Genomic DNA, 6,330 nt, shown 5'->3' on the forward strand with positions numbered 1-6,330 from the left:
GTTTTTAATGTTTGATGTTTTATTGTGTTTTTAATATGCTATTGGGAGTCGCCCAGAGTGGGTGGAGTGTTGTTGTTGTTGTTGTTGTTGTTGTTTTCTCTGCCTGTAAGAAGCATTTTCTCCCTCATCGTAAAGGTTGCCATCTTTTCACTAGCCCTGCTTGCTTCTGTGTCTTTAGCTGGCTTGACATTCAGAAGTTTTCGCTGCTGTAGCTACTCTTGGCATTGACAGAAGTCAGGGTGGAGAACCTTTTTCATCCTGAGGGCCACCTTCCCTTCTGCCTATGTTGGAGGCTGAACAGCTGCCATGGGGAGCCTATCCTCCTTGGGCAGTCCTTGTTCCCCACTTGTGACCTTCCAGGTTTCCAAATCACACTGGCAGCTCCCCGCTGCAGGCCAGTGACAAGAATATGATGGAGCAGGTGGGACTCCATCCCTACTCTCTCCCTCACACAACAGCAATTGCATGCCAACTTGGGGAGTCATCTGCAGAAGGTTTCAGTAAAACACTTAAGCTTTCTCCTGTGGCAAAAAATTTTGGGTGCTATTGAAGGGTAGTAAATATGTTATTGTTGTTGTTTAGTCATTTAGTTGTGTCCGACTCTTCGTGACCCTATGGACCAGAGCACATCAGGCACTCCTGTCTTCCACTGCCTCCCACAGTTTGGTCAAACTCATGCTGGTAGCTTCGAGAACACTATCCAACCATCTCCTCCTCTGTCATCCCCTTCTCCTTGTGCCCTCAATCTTTCCCAACATCAGGGTCTTTTCCAGGGAGTCTTCTCTTCTCATGAGGTGCCCAATGTATTGGAGCCTCAGCTTCTGTATCTGTCCTTCCAGTGAGCACTCAGGTTTGATTTCCTTAAGAATGCATGGGTTTGATCTTCTTGCAGTCCATGGGACTCTCAATGTAAATGTAAATGTAAATGTAATATAATAATGTAAACATATATTTACATTTATTATTACATTTTTAAAATGTTTATTTTTGCCATATGTGGGGGTACCACATCATGTGCCAAAATGTCTCAGACTAGCCTTGTGCTCAAAAACCACTGCCTCAGGAGAAAGGGAGGGGAAGCCCTCCATTTTTCATAATGTCCTCAGACAAACTGAATAGGCCTGCGGGTTTCATCACATTTAAGGTCAAGGTGTATCTGTGGAAGTGAAGAAAACAATGCCGATTAATCCTGTCTTAGCCTGTAGCCAAACAGAGAACTTCTGTCTTCTGAACTGCCTCTCTGGCACCTTTCATGTGCACTGAGATCACACACAAAATGTTTTTAAAACCCCAAATCCATTACTCTTCGTACTTTCAGAGAAGTGGCGGGAGGCCAAAGTACTAACCACCAATTCAAATGCAATAATTCCCAGAAATACTCTGCCTGGAAGATCTTGTTGCTATTATGACATGTCCTTTTTTTTTCATAAAGAAGAAAGACAAGATCAAAGCAAGAGCCGTCTGCTGGATTAGTTATTATTTATATTGGCTTGACAACAGTGAGTGGCAGCCAGACAACTTTGTGTTCAATATGGTAAATCCACTGTAATCCAAATAAGTTTATAGTGATGGTGATATTTAAAATAACCCCTTCAACTGCCAACAGGAGAAATAATTAGCAAATGACACAGTTGTTACTTTATGGCAAGAGATGGGTGCAAGTGAGATGTGTTCACACACTTCTTTGGACTCACTGTCAGTCACCTGTTCTGTGCTGCAAACAGATTTTGCAGGTTGTCCAAACAATACCAAAAAGGAATAAAAAGGAAATGCAAGGCAGCAATTCTATTCACACCTATCTGGGAGCAAGTCCCGTTGAAGAAAAATATTTTCCCATGCGCAAACTATTGGTTTGTGCATGTCACATCACTTCAAGGTCATTAGACTGGTGGGATTTTGATTATTATGTTTAATTTGATTTTTGATATTATAAACTTCTCCTCCCTTTTCCACCCCCAGAAACTGTGCACTCATCTTTTCCAACATCAAGCATGGCTTCTTAACACAGCAACACTTTCTGCTAGCAGATGTATCCCAGCCCCCTTCCTTGCATGGCTAGCAGTGCACTAGTAAGACGCTAAGGGAAAAAGTCTTCCATTTTCTGCTTGGCCCTGCCAATGACTTGCTCTTTGACCTCAGTCAATTTACAAAACCTTTCTGTGTTTCTGTTTCCGCATCTGGAAAAAGGCCCTAATGACATATGCCTGCTTTATGTGGGTGGTATGAGGATTAATTAAATGCTTGTGAATCACAAGAAGATTCTGTGCTTAAAAAATGGCACACATGTGCACAGTATTATTTTACTGAAAGCATGCATAGTCATTAAGTACAAAATAGTATCTTGTGCTTACACAGCTTTCGCATACCTTTTTGGCTCCATTGGTTACAAACTTTCCATGGCAACTCTGGGTCTGATGCAGATGGAATGTTGTCCTGTAATGGTGCTCACAACAGTTAGCAAGAGACACTTTGTAATGACTGTTTTGTATCAGCAAATGATACTCCATGATTATTTGGAGACAAGGTTTCAAGATGAGGCTTTGGTTATGATCACTAGCAGCATTGTCAGATTAGACAGAAACTGTAGGAAATCCCCAGATTTGGGAGGGGAGGGCATCAGGATGACTTGTTTACAGAGACTTAAGGATCAGTTGGGTTCTGGAATGTTCTGAGGAAGATTGCCCAACAGCGACGGGGAACCTGTGGATCTCCCATGTGTTGCTGGACCACAACTCCCATCAGCCCAAGTCAAAATGGTAGATGGCAGAGATGATGGGAATTATAATCCAACAACATCTGGAGGGCCACAAGTTCCCCATCCCTTCAGGACAAGAGGCAATTATGGCAAGGATCTTGTGGATGAGCAGGATGGATAGCTGACAAAATAAGATCATTTATTTATTAAAGTATTTATATCCTGCCTTTCTGTAGTATGGCCATGGTGTTTTAAAGTAACATAATGTAAAGCAATATTGTCAATTTTCAAAACATTCTAATAGAAAAAGAAGAAACGACAGAAATTGAAGGAGCTGCACTTTATTACTCCCTCTCCTGGCTCAAAGTCTCTTGGTATACAGAACTCATGGTGATAATTTTCATGGTTGATGAAACTGCTCAGCTCTGATCCATCTCAGAGGAGTATCAGAAGCATCCACAATCTCCAGTGCTTGGATGATTTCAGCCTGCTTACCTTGAAGGGAATTACCGGTACTTGTGAGCTAAATTGCTTGTGAGCTAAGTACTTGTGGACTAGTGAAAGTCTAGGGCCCAGAACCCCTTTCAGTTAGGCTTCTTTCCTGGGTATGGTAATGAGACAGCTTTAGTAGGCATTGGTTCTGTAAAAGAAAGAAAGAAAGAAAGAAAGAAAGAAAGAAAGAAAGAAAGAAAGAAAGAAAGAAAGAAAGAAAGCAAGCCAAGGTAACCATGTTATCCCATAAGAAACATTCCAATATCCACATTGGGGCAATACCTTTATTAGGTCAGCCAAAATATTACAAAAGTGTGTGAGCTTTTGAGTTCTCCGGAACTCTTCATCAGTCTAGACAGTAACCCAAACCATCTAAACTGACAGGTTATAAAAAGTTGGCCGATGCTGATGCCACAGATGGAGTCAGAAGTTAAACTTAAAGTGGAATGTGGGAGGAGACAGCAGACATTCAAAAGAGTCCTATTAGGTGTATTTCTTGAGATCCATAAAAGGAATAATTCTCTGATGGCACTTCTAGACCTCCTAAGTTGCATCCAACATGGTGGACTTCTTGTTTGCAATGGCTAGAACAGGGGTCAGCAAACTTTTTCAGCAGGAGGCCAGTCCACTGTCCCTCAGACCTTGGGGGGGGGGCTGGACTATATTTTGAAGAAAAAATATGAACAAATTCCTATGCCCCACATATAACCCAGAGATGCATTTTAAATAAAAGCACATATTCTACTTAGGTAAAAACATGCTGATTCCCGGACCGTCGAAGGTGACTGGGCTGGATCCAGCCCCCGGGCCTTTGCTTGCCTACCCATGGGCTAGAATTTACTGGAGGGTTATTAGAATAACTTTATTTAGAGAGACTCAAAGAGGGATTCTTATTAATAATTACCTGCCTAAGGTCCTAGGACTGGTTACAATATTTAAACACAACAATTGAAAACTGTTCAAAACAACATATAATTCCCCCCCCCCCAAGAAAAATAAGGTGGGTCCTAAAAATAGACACCGCAAGCCAGGGTAAAGAGGTGTGTTTTCAGCATATGCTGGAGGCTGCATAATGAAAGATGCCTGACAGGATGATGAGAGGAAGATCAGCCCCTCAAGGTCTGTTATTTAGGGGTCAGTATTGGCAACAGCACTAATATCTCTACGAAGCTGCTGGACGAGATCCTCCAGAGCTTTGCAGTTGCATGCCATCCATATGCCTATGACACACAGCTCTCTGTTTTGGTAACTAAGCAGCTGGGAGCTGCTGCCTCAGTGCTGATTCAAGTGTCTGGAGGCTGTAGCTGAGTTAAAACATGTTGAAGTTGAGCTCAGATAAGAAAAGGGTGATGGCAGTAGGAAGACTGGGTGCCCTGGCACAGCATATCTTCCTTTGATCAATAAGGTAATTGTTGGAAACGGGAAATTGCCCCATAGGCTTCATTTGATGAAATTAAAGAGCGACATTTATTAAACAGTTTCTTATCATATGCTTGCAAAATGTCTAGAACTCCCTGCTAAAACAGACCCTCATTTGAATTCCATTTTTTAAAAAAGCTGCAGTCGAACCTTTCATATAATCTTGTATGTAAACATTCTATTTGATGGGTAAGCTGGAAGTTTATTAAGCTGAACATTTGTTAATTGCTTTGCAGAGCCAGTGGTGAAAAGTAGGTAACCAACAGTGCCAACAAGAAATATTAGCATTGTATAAGTTTTAATTCTACTTCTTTTAAGCAGAGAGGATATTTTAACACCCGCTTTCAAAAAGTTAATAGCTACAGTAGGAACTGCCACTGAACCTTTAAAAGGAAATTCTACAGTTAGGTTGGCAACACCAGTCTATGACACCCAGGATTATTCTCTGCTCTAGAGACCAGGACGCGCAAAAGCATGTGAGAATATCAGTTTACAGTCCTGCTCCTAAATGAATAACTATAAATAAATATAGGGCAGGTGTTCCCAAACTCTGGTCCGGGAGCTTCATTCAAGTGCTTTGCCTGTAAAAATAGAATCCAAAAGCAGGCAGCGTCTAGCACAGCACTTTACGATTGCTACAAGGGGCACAAACATTACTAAGTGATCCTGGGAGTTTGGGAACCAGGCAGTTTCCCGGACTCTCCGAAGAGTGCAGTCACTTGCATGCTTCTTCCCAGGCCAGGCTTGCTGGTGTAGCAATCTCCAAACCAGTCCTTCCCGGGTAACCCTGGCTGACGCCTGCGGCTCTCTTACTGCGATGAGTCAGGCAGGCAAAAGCGCGCGGGGGGGGAGAGACACCCCAAAGCCCCAAATCCCCCCCTTGGCCCTTTGCAGGCCTAGCCTGTGGCGGCGCGCCACGTCACGCCTTTGCCCTTTCCCCCGGGTTGCGCAAGGCCGCGCCACTCTCGCTTTTGCAAAGCGGCTGCTTGCCAGGAGCTGCTTGGGCCGCTTGGCTATATTTGGTTCACCACCAGGTGACCCGTCCAGATCAAGAGCGGAGCCGGTCGGCACGATTCCTTTCTTGGTCCTTCTCCGGCAGGCCCGAGGGGCCGAGCGAGGGAGCTGCTCTCCCGCCCGGGCCTCGGAGGAGGAGGGGCCGCCGCCACGCCTGCGCCGCTCGCTCGCTCGCTCGCTCGCTCTAATTATAGCGGGCGCAGCTGGTGCAGTTTCCCGGCCCGGGAGGGGCTGGCACCACGCTCGTCTCACCCAACTGAGAGTGGGAAGGGATCACGGGGGTCATCTGATCCAACCCTCTGTTGTTGTGACATAAGTACAAAAAGTTGCTTGGAGTGGGTGTGTACCTGGGCCTCTTCTGAAGGTTATGTGCTTTGGCTCTCCCCCCCCCCCATGTATTCCCAGAACTACCTTTTAAAAATGAAATGGAGAAAAAACATTTTATTTTGAAACAAAAAGGTCAGTATGTGATGTAAAGAAGAAAGTTGCACAACTCAAAAAACGAATAGGCTTAGGCATACACTTACAAGTACAGCGGTACCTCGGGGTAAGTACTTAATTCGTTCCGGAGGTCCGTTCTCAACCTGAAACTATTCTTAACCTGAAGCACCACTTTAGCTAATGGGGCCTCCCGCTGCTGCCGCGCCGCCGGAGCACGATTTCTGTTCTCATCCTGAAGCAAAGTTCTTAACCCAAGGTAATATTTATGG

The 6,330-nt window shown here is 44.3% G+C and overlaps 1 long non-coding RNA gene across 1 annotated transcript; it reads right to left on the reverse strand.

Moving 5' to 3' along the window:
* Window positions 1-3,020: 3,020 nt before the first annotated feature.
* On the reverse strand, window positions 3,021-5,735 carry LOC310703600. Its single transcript, XR_014524273.1, has 2 exons — window positions 5,259-5,735; window positions 3,021-3,335 (listed from the first exon to the last, which is right to left on the reverse strand). It is a non-coding gene; the product is annotated as an uncharacterized lncRNA (long non-coding RNA).
* Window positions 5,736-6,330: the final 595 nt, after the last annotated feature.

The sequence above is a fragment of the Podarcis liolepis genome, assembly GCF_965112155.1.
Source record: "Podarcis liolepis genome assembly, chromosome: 3".
Lineage (NCBI taxonomy): Eukaryota > Metazoa > Chordata > Lepidosauria > Squamata > Lacertidae > Podarcis > Podarcis liolepis.